The sequence below is a fragment of the Callithrix jacchus genome, chromosome X (assembly GCF_049354715.1).
Source record: "Callithrix jacchus isolate 240 chromosome X, calJac240_pri, whole genome shotgun sequence".
Taxonomy (NCBI): Eukaryota; Metazoa; Chordata; class Mammalia; order Primates; family Cebidae; genus Callithrix; species Callithrix jacchus.
In genome coordinates, this window is record NC_133524.1 from 34,445,775 (window position 1) to 34,464,039 (window position 18,265).

At 36.2% G+C, this 18,265-nt stretch overlaps 1 pseudogene; it reads right to left on the bottom strand.

Annotated features, from left to right (window-relative positions):
* The window catches only part of LOC100407064 (V-type proton ATPase subunit G 1 pseudogene), a 50,806-nt pseudogene extending 34,911 nt beyond the window's left edge, over positions 1–15,895 (bottom strand).
* Between the last annotated feature and the right edge of the window lie 2,370 nt (positions 15,896–18,265).

The window sequence follows — 18,265 nt, forward strand, 5'->3', positions numbered from 1 at the left end:
GATATTCCGCAAGAAGAGCAACCCCAAGGCACTTTTAATTGTCAGATTCACCAGGGTTGAAATGAAGGAGAAAATACTAAGGGCAGACAGAGAAAAAGGTCGGGTCACCCACAAAGGGAAGCCCATCAGACTCACAGCAGATCTCTCAGCAGAAACTCTACAAGCCAGAAGAGAGTGGGGGCCAATATTCAACATCCTTAAAGAAAAGAACTTTCAACCTAGAATTTCATATCCAGCCAAACTGAGCTTCAGAAGTGAAGGAAAAATAAAATCTTTTGTGAACAAGCAAGTACTCAGAGATTTTGTCACCACCAGGCCTGCTTTACAAGAGCTCCTGAAAGAGGCACTACACATAGAAAGGAACAACCAGTACCAGCCATTCCAAAAACATACCAAATGCTAAAGAGCATCAAAAAAAAAATAATAATAATCTGCACCAACTATTGGGCAAAACAGCCAGCTAGCATCAAAATGGCAGTATCAAATTCACACATAACAATATTAACCCTAAATGTAAATGGTCTAAATGCACCAATCAAAAGACATAGACTGGAAAGTTGGATAAAAAACCAAAACCCATCAGTGTGCTGTATCCAGAAAACCCATCTCACATGCAAGAATACAAAAAAGCTCAAAACAAAGGGATGGAGGAAGATTTACCAAGCAAATGGAGAGCAAAAAAACAGAAGTTGCAATTTTTGTCTCTGATAAAATAGACTTTAAAGCAACAAAGATCAAAAGAGAAAAGGAAGGTCAATACATAATGGTAAAAGGATCGATACAACAAGAAGAGCTAACAATTCTAAACATATGTGGACCCAATACAGGAGCACCCAGATGCATAAGGCAAGTTCTTAATGATATACAAAGAGACTAAGACTCCCACACAATAATAATGGGAGACTTTAACACTCCACTGTCAATATTAGACAGATCAACCAGACAGAAAATTAACAAGGAAATCCAGGACTTGAACTCAGACCTGGAACAAGCAAACCTGATAAACATTTACAGAACTCTCCACCCCAAATTCACAGAATATACATACTTCTCAGCACCACATCACACCTACTCTAAAATTGACCACATAATGGGAAGTAAAGCAATTCTCAGCAAATGCAAAGCAACTGACATAATAACAGTCTCTCGGACCATAGTGCAATCAAGTTAGAACTAAGAATTCAGAAACTAACTCAGAACTGCACAGCTTCATAGAAACTGAACAACTGGCTCTTGAATGTTGAATGAATAAAGAATGAAATGAAGGCAGAAATAAAAAAGTTCTTCGAAACCAACAAGAAGGAAGACACAACATACCAGAATCTCTGGGACTCATTTAAAGCAGTCTCCAGAGGAAAATATATAGCAATAAGTGGTCATATGAGAAGAGTGGAGAGTACCAAAATTGACACCCTATCATCAAAATTGAAAGAGCTAGAGGAGCAAGATCAAAAAAACTCAAAAGTTAGCAGAAGGCAAGAAATAACTAAGATCAGAGCAGAACTGAAGGAGATTGAGACACGAAAAACCCTTCAAAAACTCAATAAATCCAAGAGCTGGTTTTTTGAAAAGATCAACAAAATAGACCACTAGCCAGACTGATAAAAAAAAAAAAAGACAGAATAACCAAATAGATGCAATAAAAAACGATAAAGGGGAAATCACCACATATTCCACAGAAATTCAAACCATCATCAGAGAATATTACAAACAATTCTATGCACATAAACTAGGAAACCTGGAAGAAATGGATAAATTTCTGGACACCTCTGTCCTCCTAAGCCTAAACCAGGAGGAAGCCGAAACTATAAATAGACCAATAACAAGGGCAGAAGTCGAGGCAGCAATTAAGATTCTACCCCACAAAAAAAGCCCAGGTCCAGATGGGTTCACAGCCAAATTCTACCAGAAACACAAAGAGGAGCTGGTACCATTCCTTCTGAAACTATTCCAAATAATCCAAAAAGAGGGAATACTTCCCAAATCATTTTCTGAGACCAACATCATCCTGATACCAACACCCGGCAGAGACTCAACAAGAAAAGAAAACTTCAGGCCAATATCCATGATGAACATAGATGCAAAAATCTTCAATAAAATACTGGCAAGCCGATTGCAACAGCACATCATAAAACTTATCCATCATGATCAAGTAGGATTCATCCCGGGGATGCAAGGCTGGTCCAACATATGAAAGTCTATAAACGTAATTCACCACATAAACAGAACCAAAAACAAAAACCACATGATTATCTCATTTGACATAGAAAAGGCCTTTGACAAAATTCAAAAGCCCTTTATGCTAAAAACCCTCAATAAACTCGGTATTGATGGAACATATCTCAAAGTAATAAAAGCTATTTATGACAAACCAACAGCCAATATCATACTAAATGGGCAAAAACTAAAAGCATTCCCTTTGAAATCTGGCACTAGACAAGGATGCCCTCTTTCACCACTCCTATTCAATATAGTACTGGAAGTTCTAGCCAGAGCAATCAGGCAAAAAAAAGAAATAAAGAATATTCAAATAGGAAAGAAGGAAGCCAAATTGTCTCTATTTGCAGACGACATGATAGTATACCTAGAAGACCTCATCGCCTCAGCCCAAAAACTCCTGAAACTGATAAGCAACTTCAGCAAAGTCTCAGGATATAAAATCCATGTGCAAAAATCACAAGCATCCATCTACACCAATAACAGACTTAAAGCCAAATCGAGAATGAACAGCCATTCACAATTGCTACAAAAAGAATAAAATACCTAGGAATACAAATTACAAGGAAATTAAGAGATCTCTTCAAGGAAAACTACAAACCACTGCTCAACGAAATAAGAGAGGACACAAACAGATGGAGAAACATTCCATGTTCATGGTTAGGAAGAATCAATATCTTGAAAATGGCTATACTGCCCAAAGTAATTTACAGATTCAACGCTATCCCCATCAAGCTACCATTGACTTTCTTCACAGAACTGGAAAAAACCACCATGAACTTCATATGGAACCAAAAGAGAGCCCGCATAGCCAAGTCAATTCTAAGCAAAAAGAACACAGTGGGAGGCATCACACTACCAGACTTCAAACTATACTACAAGGCTACAGTAATCAAAACAGCATGGTACTGGTACCAACACAGAGATATAGACCAATGGAACAGAACAGAGGCATTGGAGGCAACACAGCATATCTACAACCATACAACATTTGATAAACCTGACAAAAACAAGCAATGGGGAAAGGACTCCCTGTTTAATAAATGGTGTTGGGATAACTGGCTAGCCATGTGCAGAAAGCAGAAACTGGACCCCTTCCTGACACCTTACACTAAAATTAACTCCAGATGGATTAAAGACTTAAACATAAGACCTGGCACCATAAAAACCCTAGAGGAAAATCTAGACAAAACCATTCAGGGCATAGGAGTAGGCAAGGACTTCATGAACAAAACACCAAAAGCATTGGCAACAAAAGCCAAAATAGACAAATGGGACCTAATGAAACTCCACAGCTTCTGCACGGCAAAAGAAACAGTCACTAGAGTGAATCGGCAACCAACAGAATGGGAAAAAAATTTTTGCAGTGTACCCATCTGACAAAGGGCTGATATTCAGAATTTACAAAGAACTCAAACAAATTTACAGGAAAAAAACAAACAAGCACATGCAAAAATGAGCAAAGGATATGAACAGACATTTTACAAAAGAAGACATACATGAGGCCAACAAACATATGAAAAAATGCTCATCATCACTGGTCATCAGAGAGATGCAAATCAAAACCACATTGATATACCATCTCATGCCAGTTAGAATGGCAATCATTAAAAAATCTGGAGACAACAGATGCTGGAGAGCATGTGGAGGAATAGAACACTTTTACACTGTTGGTGGGAGTGTAAATTAGTTCAACCATTGTGGAAGACAGTGTGGTGATTTCTCAAGGCCTTAGAAATAGAAATTCCATTTGACTCAGCAATTCCATTACTGGGTATATATCCAAAAAACTATAAATCATTCTACTATAAGGACACATGAACACGAATGTTCATTGCAGTACTGTTTACAATAGCAAAGACCTGGAACCAACCCAAATGCCCATCCACAATAGACTGGATTGGGAAAATGTGGCACATATACACCATGGAATATTATGCAGCAATCAAAAAGGATGAGTTTGTGTGCTTTGTAGGCACATGGATGAATTTGGAGAACATCATTCTCAGCAAACTGACACAAGAACAGAAAATGAAATACCGCATATTCTCGCTCTAGGTGGGTGATGAAAAACGAGAACACATGGACACAGGGAAGGGAGTACTACACACTGGGGTCTACTCGGGGGAATAGGGGAGGGACAGTGGGGGGAGGAAGCGGGGAGGGATAGCCTGGGAAGAAATGCCAAATGTGGGTGAAGGGGAAGATGGCACCAAAACACACCGCCATGTGTGTACCTATGCAACTATCTTGCATGATCTGCACATGTACCCCAAAACCTAAAATGCGATTAAAAAAAAAAAGTGCCAACATTTATCTCACATGACATTCCTGGTAATAATACAATGCTAACTGAGCAAAGTTTAGTTTTAACATATTTAATTCTACATACTCAACTATCATATCTATTACAAACACAAAATTTATTTTATTAAACATAACATCAGAGTAGAATATGTAGAAAGATTGTGCTTGTATTTGATTGACATAACACTTAAAATATTTTTTTTCATCTACTCAGCATGAATGTCAAACTGTTGGGATGCATACCTCGCTTAGGCAGTATATGGTCACTTTTGCAAGCAGTAAAAAGCATCTCTTAGTTCTAGCAAAAGTTAAGCATGTGTTAAATTTAAGGCATTGTCTTTCAAAATACTGACTTCTTTATTATTTTATTTTCACATGGCAGTTCATATACCTTTCTGATTATTTCAATTAGTATTGCCAGTTCTATTGCTGGTTCTAAAGAATTGGAGTTTTTGGTGGGGAGGAAGAGCAGGAGTATTTAGAGACAGTGTCTTACTGGTCAACAGCCATATGCTTAGATTCATGCTGTTTATGTTTATACCCTAACTCTTATGATTTGTGTTCAATTGATTAATGAGTGAATTTCTCTTCCATTTAAGTTTTCTCTTCCATAAAGAGATACAATATCAGCATTTCTCTCATGAGGTAGTTGTGAAGGTCAAGTAAGGCGACATAAATGAAGTGTTTAGTGTGGGGAATGGCAATTGTAAATGCTCTGTTAAATTACCTACCATCTTGTTATTACTATTACCACAAGTGAAAAGTTAAATGTCACATAAATGGAGGTTATATTTAGAATGAGTGTGTTAAGAATGTATAGTTACCTTATATGCATACAATTTCTATTCAAATAAATTAAAAATTATTATTTTTAGTTTTTATTGTACTTTAGTTTCTGGGGTACATGTGCAGATCATGCAAGATTGCTGCACAGGTACATTCACGTCAAGGTGGTTTGCTGCCTCCATCCCCCTTCACCTATACATGACATTTCTCCCCACGTTTTCCTTCCCCACCTTCCCTCCCACTGTCCCTCCCCTAACCTCCCCAGCGGATCCCAGTGTGTGATGCTACCCTCTCTGTGTCCACGTGTGTTCATTGTTCAACACCCGCCTGTGAGTGAGATCATACAATGTTTGATTTTCTGTTCTTCTGTTAGTTTGCTTAGAATGACATGGATGAACCTGGAAACCATCCCCACAAAGGACATGAACTCATCAGTTTTTTTATGGCTGCATAGTATTCCATGATGTATATGTGCCACATTTTCTTTGTAATCATTTTCATTGGTAATATAGTGTAGATTTTTGTCAAATTTAATGGGGTATTAGAACCAAATTTATTTCAAAGTTTAGTTTCCTGATGGAAGCAGTATATTACTACAAACACTCTAATTTTCTACATAGTTCCATTATTTTAAAATAATCTAGATTAATTTTCAGGGGTAATAAATGTTACCAGTTCTCATCTTTTTCCCAAAGCAATCAGGTTTCTTTTTATCTATTAGCATGACATTCAAATCTTATTTTCTAATCAAAACATTTTGGGATACATTATGCTAACAAAGTTTAAATGGAAATATGAAGAGAAAAATTACTTTTCTCTTGAACACATATTTAAATTAATTTTTCAAAAGGGGACGTGGGAGTTATCACTATTTAAATTATGCAATATTCTATTAATTTAAGAAAATATATTAGTACTTGTTTGATAGGAGCAATAAATGTTTTATAAAGATGTGATATCTTTTACATGTTTATAAATTCATAAAATTTCTTATAATAGAAAATGATTTCTTTTCAAGCAGAATTTATCATACAAAAATATACAATAAATATGCTAAGCACACTGTCCCAATCTCGCATGACAATTCTACCAATTCCCTCTTAAACAAAAAATTTCTGCTTTGTTGTTGTTAATAAACTCTCACAACAGAAAATAATTTTCTATTTTTTCAATGATAATATGTCAAGGTAAAATTAAAACACAAGTAACATTTCTTCATAAGGATTTCCCAAGAATTTGTAAATTATCACATTTAGTGCTCAACCTACTTGACCATAAAATATCAATGTTGCCAAAATATAATGAGGATTACAATGATTACAATGACAATAAGGACAATGACAGTGACGATAGGAATTCTTACATGTACTGAGAGGTTTCTACATGTCAGGGACTGTGTGAAACACATATACCTATCCTTCTTCCATCATTACAAGAACTTTATAAGGTGTGTACTTTTATCTCTCGTTTTACAGATTAGGAAATGACTACGGTGTGAATGGATGGGTCTCTTCCGAAATTCATATGTTGGAACTTATACCCCAACCTGATGGTATTAAGATGTGGGGCCTTTGAGGAAATGATGACTCTCCCTTCATGAATGGCATTAATACCTTTATTAAAAAAAATTGTAAGGGAGCTGCTTGTACCTTCTACATTTTCCACTATGTGAACACACAGCATTAGTTTCTTTTGCTTGTCTTCTCTTCTGCCATATGAGGTTACAGGAAAAGGAGTTATCTTGTAAGCAGAGGCTGGACCCACACCAGATACCAAATCTGCTGTTGCCTTGATCTTGGTTTTCTCTGTCTCCAGTATTCTGAGAAATAAATTACTGTTGTTTATAAATTACCCAGTTCATGGTGTTACAGTACATAGCAGCAGGAAAGGACTAAGAGAAACTAAAGCTTAAAGAGGTTAACTTGACTTTAGTCATTTAGCATGTTGTAGAAGTAGTATTTGAACCAAGGGTGGTAAATCTATGAGAGTCCAACAGTCCTTTGCCAAAGATGTATAGAAGGATGTTTGTCAGCTCTTGCTAAAGAGGACAATATTCAGGTGGTACAGCACATCCTTGGCCATGCTTACCTCCTCAGGGAAAATGTAATGAAAGTTGTATGTTTTTAAATTTTTTTTCAATATCTGAGGTCCTAACAAGAGCTCAGGGTTAATACCTAAGGGCCCCTGGGGTATGTCATTTGACTCTGTTCTAGTCAGGCAGCCATCAAGGAACAAAGAAAATACTCACTTTCAGATATAGGTGACTCCAGCAACTTGTTCCTCTTGAACACTGGGGGAAAGGCGAATGCATTGCCTCATGCCCATTACTCCTTTATGGTTCTATGTGCCATGACACACTGATTGAGATTTGCTCTAACTTACAGTAATTTAGTAAGTTTCATTTACCTACCAGATGAAGATGTTATGTTAGTTTCATAGAGCCATACAAAGAAATTGCTGTATTCTCTCAATTTGAATATGTATCTTTTCTGAATCGCTATAGCTCTCTCTTCCCTACAATACAATCTATCACAATTATACATTGCCATACAATTTTTACATGTACTTTTCTCTTTTAAAAAATATACTGTAATCCCTTGTGTTTCAGGCCTGGGATGTCTAGATTTCTTTCATATTCCCCACAGTTCCGAGCAGTTGGGCCAAATAGCTCTGAATAATCTTGTTTGATGATCGATCTTCAAGCCTATATTTTATACTTCATCATTCATAGCCAAGATGTAATTAATGTTTTGAAATTTTTTCTTTAATAGTAGGAATGAATGTATTCATATGTATATTTTGTTTTACTCAATCTGCCTTGAGACAACAGTTCCCACTTTTCAGATGCTGGCCAGGAGGTGGAATGTACTTTCTTATAACAAAACACAGTAAAATCCACCCACCTTCAGAAATTCAATCTCTTGATCTGGATATAAAAGTAGCTATTATGTGTTTGGCGCTGTAATTGGTACTAAAGTTCATAAGACAGACAATAGATGCTGTTAGAAATCTGAAATCTCATTGCAGAGCTCTGTCATCCTTTAAGACAAACAAAGTACCCACACTGTAACAGAAAACATATGTAAATGCTGCAGGACACATTATAAACATGCCAACTTGGAGTAATATAAGACAATATGTACCTGCTTAACTATTTCTGTGAGACACTACAGTCAAAGCTTGCAGCTTTGCCTCAAAACACATCATATTTGCTTGAACCCTTTTTATCTTTTCTATGGTAGTTTAATCACATTAGATTGGAGCTGCCTGCTGGATGGTAAAAAGCTACTTCCCATCATTTACACAAACCAAGTAACATGGTATCCCAGAACTAAAAGGTCCAAACACTTTTCTACATTTTTTTATATATAAATTTTCACTTTTGAAACGTATATCTTAACTCAGTGGTTGGGAAACCAAAACCAGCAGTCTGCTTTCTGTTTTTGTTTAACAAAAAGTTTTATTGGAATGCAACCACACCCATTCATTGATGCAGTTTTATTACTGCTTTCATGCCAGGCAGTATTTTGCAGATTACATGGTCTGCAAAGCTTTAAAATATTTATCTTGTCCTTTACTTAAAAAGTTTGCTGACAGCTTTGTAAAAATAAGATTTAGTTCTCACTCATAGGCAGGTGTTGAACAATGAGAACACGTGGACACAGGGAGGGGAGCATCACACACTGGGTTCTGTTGGGGGGGACTAGAGGAGGGACAGCGGGGGGTAGGGAAGTTGGGGAGGGAATAACATGGGGAGAAATACCAGATATAGACGACAGGGGAATGGAGGCGGCAAACCATATTGCCATGTATGTACCTATGCAACAATCCTGCATGTTCTGCACATGTACCCCAGAACCTAAAGTGTAACAAAATATATTAAAAAATAATTTTAAAATTAAAAAAATATTTAGTTCAGAATGTAGCAATGTGTTTCTTAGACATTTACCATCTATATGTATTAACAAAACATCCTGAAACTTTTTTTCTGTTTTCCTTTTGAAATGAAGTCTCTCTCTGTCCCCCAGGCTGTAATGCAGTGGTGTGATCTTGGCTCAAGCGATTCTTGTGCCTCAACCACCTGCACAACCACACTCAGCTATTTTGTGTGTGTGTGTGTGTGCGTGTGTGTGTGTGTGTCCGTGTATTTAATAGAGGGGTTTTTCCATGCTAGACAGGCTGGTCTTGAACTTCTGACCTCAAGTGATCCACCTGCCTCAGCCTCCCAAAGAGTTAGAATTACCAGTGTGAGCCACCACACTAGCCTGTCCTGAAGACCTTTTTCCTGAGTATGGATAGGGTGTCACAACACCCAAATACAGCATTCAAAATTGTTTGCAATGTGTCAGTTTCTATGAAGTATACAGCATTTATTCTAGGTTATTTATATGCTATAGAAACATCAGATAAAAACAACCAAATTTGGTAGATTTAGCATTTTTGTCACCTTCATCAAGTTGACAAATACCAAAATACTTTATTTACTATTGTGGACATATGCTGGGTTAGGTCCTAGGGACACTGAAGTGAATAAAACAGTTTGGTCTTTAGTGTTTTCACAGTCTAGTTGGAAGCCAGAAATATATTGAAAAACAAAAATTTTAGTGTGACAAAGGCCCTGTAGAAAAACAGCATATAAATGAGGAAGTAACCACTCTGCACAAGGGAATTAGGGAAGATGTGCATAAGGCATGGTATTTGAACCTGAGTTCCAAATGAGGGATAGTGATAATCAGGTAGGAAAGGTGGTCTAGGCAGAGAAAGGAGCACATGTAAAGGCAGAAACTTTAAAGGATATACTTTTTTCTGCTCAGTGAGGCTACATATTCATGACAGTGTTCAAAATATTAAATATCCTTTATGTTATAATTACTGTTGATACAATCAGAGAGGAGAGACTGGAGACAAGGAGACCAGTATGTAAAGGACCAGGAAAAGTGAGAAACAGAAAAAGTACAATGTTGGAAAAGAGATAAATGTGATTCACTATACTTCACGCCATGCAATGACACACTGCATTTGCAAATTAGAGGGCAATCAATATTTGAGGCAATTAATTTAATACAATTGCAGAGTGGTTCAAACTGTATGTACAGAAATAGTTGCTTAAGTTTACATAAAGGTTCAGCTGTAGAAAATGACAATAACAATGAAGACAGTCAGCCCTCTGTATCTCTGGGTTTTGCCTCTACCGTGTGTGTTTGTTTGTTTTGACATAGAGTTTCACTCTTTTTGCCCAGGCTGGGGATCAGTGATGTGATCTTGGCTCACTGCAACCTCCGCCTCCCGGGTTCAAGCAATTCTCCTGCCTCAGCCTCCCAAGTAACTGGGATTACAGATGCTGCCACCCTGTCTGGCTATTTTGTGTGTGTGTGTATATTTTTAGCAGAAATGGGGTTTTACCATGTTGGCCAGGCCAGTCTTGAACTCCTGACCTCAGGTGATCCACCCACCTCAGCCTCTCAAAGTGCTGGGATAACAGGCGAGAGCCATCATGGCTGGCCTTGCCTCCACTTCTTTAACCACCACATAATGAAAAGATTTAAGAGCCAATAAAAATACAAATTTCAATACAATACAGTATAGTAACTACTTGCAGAGCTCTTACATTCTTTTTGGTATTATAAGTATTCTAGAGATTATTGAAAGTATATGGGAAGCTGTGCAATGGTCATATGCACATGCTACGTCATTGCAAATATAAAGGACTTAATTATCTGTTAATTTTTTATCGCTGGATTCAATCTTTTGCGGATACTGAGAATCAATTACACTTCAAGGGAAAAACTAGAAGGAGAAAATAAAGATAGCTTTTATATCAGAAATACAATATGGTTTCCATAGGTACTGAGAATTTCTGTTTGAGCTCTATACATTCTCCCTGCCCTTTTTATTTTTTTAACCTCATACTCTGCCAGGGAATGCTGACATGTATGGATGATATCTGTGGGTTCAACTGATCTTTGACACCTGGCGGGCTTTGGATATCCTCAGAGAGGGAGAAGAGAGTGAGCCAGAATTCCTTTGCTTCTCTCCCAGTGAAGTTCTAGTAGGTCAGTTCTCTCTCTAAAGAGAAGGTTACTGTTCCTCTCTCAAAGAGGCTTTCTCTGTACCTCTCTCTGCTTATGAACAGTGAAAAATATCATTTTTCTCTACTTTTTTTGGCTAGAGGGGATAGTTATATAATTTCTAGCTCTGCATTTCTGCTTTCACTTTTTAGCCCTTTCATAAACCTTGTTAAATTAGCTTAGTTTGTATGGATCAGATGTTACCGTCACAAAATTTAAGATTTCGTCACCCACTCAATAAATATGTATTCTCTACCTACTTTGTGCCAGTATTCTTCTGTGTGTTGGGGAGTCAGCATGGAACTCGACGAAGTCTCTGCTCCCACTGAGTTTATAGTTCTTCGATAAGGGAAAATCAAAGAAGATGCAAAAGAAAGCTCAGGTATTTGGGCTTCTTTCTTTCCAAGGCTCCAATAAAGTTATAGTAAAGAAATAAAAAAGAAACATTTTATAAACAAGAGAATGAGAAAAGACTATTAGGAGATATAAGATTCCAATGGAAATGAGATGGAAGCACAAAATCAATTATACTACATGATGAGACATGATAGATATAAGTTTAATGATACACATTATATCCACAAAAACTTCTTACAGGGCCTACATTATGTGAAACTTAGAAGTATGATACAATCAGAAATTGGGATCTCCAACCCTGGCCCAGGGATTTCCAGGAGACAAGGCCACCTCAGTACAGATCCAACATTCATAAATGTCAAAACAAATCTTGCCCTTAATATTCCTACCTTTACCTAAAGCTATTCTTACAGCTTACATTCCTTTTATCAAAGAAATACCTGGTAACTGACCCAGACTGAATACAGGTATAGGAAAGGGAAAAGAAACCCTCAAACATTGAGAATAATCCCCAGATGGAGACTTCCTAGTCAACTGGTCATCTGAACCTCTGACTGTATCTGGATCATGATATCAGCCTGCTACCACTGTCCATCTTATAAGAGCCCTACCAGAATAAACAGCTTGAGCATCAGCAAGTGTCTAAGACATATTTTATGCTAATGAGAGTAAGTGGGAAAAAATCACTCCTAGAGAAGCTAGAACCATCGGAGAGTCCCAAAAAAGGACACAAATAAAATTATAACTAAAAAAAAAATACAGAAAACATAGGCCATCAAAAAAAGGATAAACCAACAAAAACAAACAAACAAATACTAATAGGTGTTCCTAGAAGAGATAGTAAATGCAAAGATAAGTTATAAAATAAAAAAAATAGGTTGGCAAAAATCAAAATAAAGTGTGGATCCCCAGAAATCCCAATGGTGACACTATCCTTATGCTGAGTAAGAATAAAAATCCCCACAGCTCTACAAGGCATCTTAAATTTTGAGGATGCCAAAGAAGGCATGCTCTCAAAAACTTTCAAGGAGGTGAAATCTACAGAGACAGATTCCTGACAAAAGAATGAGAATTGCCCTACAATCAATTGTCCCGGCATCATTGCATAGGTGTCGCCAAAGTTCTGTGACAGTGACTTTGAAAATAATACTTTATATATATTTAATCTGCCTGTCAAGTGTAAGGACAAAATTTAGACATATTCGGAAATTCAAAAACTGAAAAAGTTATGTCTCATGCACCTCCTCTGAAGAAGCTGCTTGAATCCACCACACTAAGAAACTAGAGGATGAAAATCAAAAAGCAGAAGAAAATAGGGTTTAATAAATGAAATTTATCCAGGAATCAAGCGGCAAAAAGTTCCAAGATGACATCTCTATACTAGACTTAGAAAGCAGTAAGTGCAAATTAAACTGAGAGTCAGATGTCTCTAAGAATAATTTATTGAAGAAGACAACTAAGAGGAATTCCAATAATCGGATGTAAATAAAAATATCTAAGTTATTAGTGATGCTACAAAACAGGCTGTTCCACCAATCTTAAAATAGAAAGATAAATCCAATAAATTCAGGGGTGGAGATAGCATGATGAAAATGAAAGATATAGTTTAATTGTGAACCAAACCAAAACTTGCCATGATTGACTTAAATGCGAAAGTATCTATTTGACCTGAATCTTAGGAGTACTTTCTGTGACGTCCCACAAAAATTGTGAGATTAGACCTATGCAAAGTAGCGTGCAACCTGAGCACACTACTTTGTTGCACAGTGAACCATAGTTAGAGTCAAATTCATCTAACTGCTTGTCTTCAGTTTTAAAAATAAGCACAGAAACAATACATGGGCCACATAAATAAACTACAGAAATAAAAGTAAATGCCATTAACCTGACAAATTAAAGGTAAAGGTGAGAATCAATGGAATATAACATGCAAGAAGTGGATGGAGGTGTAGGTTTGCTCATCTCCTATCATTGATAGAAGAGAATTTGAAATCTTGACAAAAGTCAGGAAAAAATAATATAATTCCATGTTTATTTTTTTCAATACCAAAAGTAAACAAAAAACTAAATTAACAATACTAAGTAAAAAATATTGTTGATAACATTATCTTTGTGACATGAAGATAACAGATAGTTTCTGTTAATAATAAAAAATTGTAATAGGAGATAGTTTCTAATGTTAGGAATTATTAATCAGTAGAACTAAAACAAGAAATAGTTAAAACAGTTAAATGTGTCAGATGCTAGTATGTGGAGATAGAGACTGGGAAGAGGAATAGAGGAAAGCCTAGTGGAATTATTGTGTTATGCATTTATTACTTTGATATTTTTAAAAACACAGAATAGTCTATAATATGCTGTTCTATGTAACCTATCAGGCGAAACTGAATTTCTACTATCTGGGACCCTCTGTATTTTAAGGATATCTCAGCCAATTATATTTTTGTGCAAACACAATTACAGAAGCATTCATGATGTTACAAGTCTAACATCATTTAATTCAAAAGAAATAAGATTAATACCTAAAATGTGCTTTGACAAATAGAGAATATTTAAAATAAAAACTACTTTACACTAATGAAAATTATGGGACAGGAAAATAAAAAGTGAAATATTTTCTTTGTGGAAAAAAATGGATACAAGTTTCCATTTTTAAATGTTTCAGGTATAAAATAGATTGTAGATAATTTAAGAAATACTTATAAGTAGTACAGATATTAATATACATAAAGTCAAATGCTGGTAAAAATAAAAGTTTCCCTTATGGGAATGTTTTACAGTATAATTTTATACATTTTTTGCCAAGGTAACCACAGAATAGACAGATCAATTCTCTAAATTTTATATGCCTACAAAGAGAACAATTATGCCTCAAATTTACTTTATCCATACATTTGCTAAAAACTATAATGGCCGCAAGAGCAAATGGCTCATTATAAAAGGTCAAAATATTTTAACACTCATTATTTTTACAAAGTTTTCTTAATGTAAGAAACAGCATGGCAGAGATGTTACTCCATAGTCACATATACATAGGAAATGAAAACTCAAAGAATATTTCACATTCTTAATTATATTAAAGTAATAATGAGGAACAAAAGGTATCTGTGTTAAACAGCCAAAAGGTTTATCATAATCAGACAATAGGGCATTTTCTTGACATTATTTATGAAAAATCCTATCCTTAACACTATGTCATCTTTATAAAATCACACACACACACACACACACACACATGCAAGCACGCAACTCTTCCTCTGTTTCCAGTTTTTTATTCCATCCCTTTAATTTCTATACTGCAGCATAAATAGCTTACTGTTTTAATTGCAGTAGCTCTATAGGCCGGTTTGATAATCTGCTAGGTAGCTCAGCTATCACAAATCACATCTTTCCTTTTTGGCCCCTCATTCATTCATTCATTCATTCATAATATTCCTGCAAATTTGCTTTCTTGATAAATTATAGATAAAACTTGTAAATTTCAATTAAATGTTTATTATGTTCCTAATTAGAACGTCTTCCCATTTTAAGCTAATGTACTTATTTCCTTATTGGTGAATGCTGCAAATAATGTGATAATACAAATGATTTTTAAAAATCACAGTAGTTAAACTTTTATTACAGATTCTATATATTTTTCATAAGATTTGATGAACAGGAGAGTAAAGGTATCCCTTTTGAAGAAAATTACCTAAACTTTAATGATGAGAAGAGGAGAGGTAATGGGGGTTAAATAAAAGGGTATTACTCAGGTGAGTAAAGCATTTGCATTTGGTTTCCATATTTTCCTAAAAGTCTGGAAGTTTAAAGCAGAATCTTTCTCAAATTTGTATTCCAATTTTAGGCACACATTACTGTCAATAGGTATATGAAAATGTGCTTAGCAACACGAATCATCAGGGCAATATATATCCAAACCACAACCTCACACCTTTTAGAATGGCTATTACCAAAAAGACAAGAATAACAAATGTTGACAAAGATGTGGAGAAAAGATAATCTTTGTACATTGTTGGTGATAATGTATATAGTTACAACCTACGGAAAACAGTTTGAGCTTTCCTCAAAAAATTAAAAATGGAATTACCATATGATCCAGTAATTTCTTCTAAGGGTATAAAATCAGTACGTCGAATAGACATCTGCTCTCCACTGTTCATTGCAACATTATTCACAACAGCCAAGATACAGGGCCAATGCGGTCTTGATATAGATAAAGAAATGTTTATACATATATGCGTGCGTGTGTGTGTGTGTATACTATAAGTGTATGTGTATATAGATGTGTTTGTGTGTGTGTACATATATATATGTATATATGTATAATTCTGTCACTTGCAACAACATGGATGAATCTGAAGAACATTATGCTAAATAAAATAAGCCAGACACAGAAAGGCAAATGCTGTAAGATTTCACTTATATGTGCAATCAAAAAAGTCAAATGCATGAAGCAGAAAGTACAAAAGTGGCTGCCAGAACCTTGAGAATAGGGAAATGGGGAGATGTTAGTCAAAGAGTAAACACTTTTAGATATAAAATAAATAAGTTCTAGGGATCTAAAGTATCTCATGATAATTATAATTAGTAATTTTGCATTGCTTACCTACAATTGGCTAAGAGAGTAGATCTTACGTGACTTTACCAAAAACACAAACAGTAATAACTAGATGTGATGAGAGATGTGTTAATTAATTTGGTTGTGGATACTGTTGCAAAATGTATATTAAATCAAGTTTTATGCATCAAATATGAATACTTTTTTGCTAATTATGCCTAAATAAAGCTGGGAAAAATTGGTTGGTGAGTACATGTGGGTCTGCTCTTCATTTTGTGTACTTTCAGTGTGCTTAAAACACTTGAACATTAAAAATAAAATAATGGACATACCCCATAAAATAGTGGGCAAAGGACATGAAAAGACACTTTTCAAAAGAATGCATATATGCAGCAACAATCATAAGTTAAAAAATCTCAACGTCATTGATCATTTGAAAAGTAACAATCAAAACCACAATAAGATACCATCTCACACCAGTCAGAATGGCCATTAGAAAAAGTCAAAAACTAACAAATGATAGCAAGGTTGTAGAAAGAAAGAAAGACTTATATATTGTGGGGGTGTAAATTAGTTCAATTGTCGTGGAAGAGAGTGTGGAGATTACCCAAAGACTTAAAGACAGAAATACCACTCGACACATATATCCCATTACTGGGTATATACCCAAAGGAATACAACTCATTCTATTATAAAGATGCATGCATATGTTCATTGCCACACTATTCACCAAAACAAAGACATGGAATCATCCTAAATGCTCATCAATGATAGACTAAAGAAAATGTGGTACATTTACAGCATGGAACACTATGTAGCCAGAAAAAAGAACAAGCTCATGGAGCTACACGCCATTATCCTTAGCAAACTAATGCAGCAGCAGAAAATCAAACACCACATATTCTCATCACTTATAAGTGGGAGCCAAATAATGAGAACATATGGTTACATAGATGGGAACAATACACACTGGGGCCTATTGGTGGGTGGAAGGTAGGAGGAGTGAGAAAACCAGGAATAATAACTAATGGATGATACTACACTTAATACCTGGGTGATGAAATAATCTGTACAACAAACATCCATGGCACAAGTTTACCTCTGTAACAAACCTGTACTTGTACTCCTGAACTTACAATAAAAGTTTCTTTCTTTCTTTCCTTTTTCTTTTTTTGGCAGAGTTTTGCTCTTGTTACCCAGGCTGGAGTGCAATGGCACGATCTTGGCTCACAGCAACCTCTGCCTCCCAGGTTCAAGCGATTCTCCTGCTTCAGTCTTCCAGGTAGCTGGGGTTACAGGCATGTACTATTGCCCCCAGCTAATTTTTTGTATTTTTAGTAGAGACAGGGTTTCTTCATGTTGGTCAGGCTGGTCTCGAACTCCCAACCTCAGGTGAACTGCCCACCTCAGCCTCCCAAAGTGCACAATTAAAGTTTTTTTAATAAGACTCTGATCCATTCTTCAGCACACCAATTGCATTTCTCAGCTCCAGTATTTGTGCATGACACTTTGTAATCATTTCAAACTCTTTGTTAAATTTTTCTGATGGAATTCTGAATTCCTTTTCTGTGTTATCTTGAATGTCTTTCAGTTTCCTCACCACAGCTATTTGGAATACTGTATAGAATAGTTCTCAGCCAGGCGCGGTGGCTCACGCCTGTAATCCCAGCACTTTGGGAGGCTGAGGCGGGTGGATCAGGAGGTGAAGAGATCGAGACCATCCTGGTCAACATGGTGAAACCCCGTCTCTACTAAAGATACAAAAACTTAGCTAGACATGGTGGCGTGTGCCTGTAATCCCAGCTACTCGGGAGGCTGAGGCAGGAGAATTGCCTGATCCCAGGAGGCGGAGGTTGCCGTGAGCCGAGATTGCGCCATTGCACTCCAGCCTGGGTAACAAGAGCGAAACTCCGTCTCAAAAAAAAAGAAAAAGAAAATTCTCAATACTAGGATTGTGCTGGGTGAGACCCGA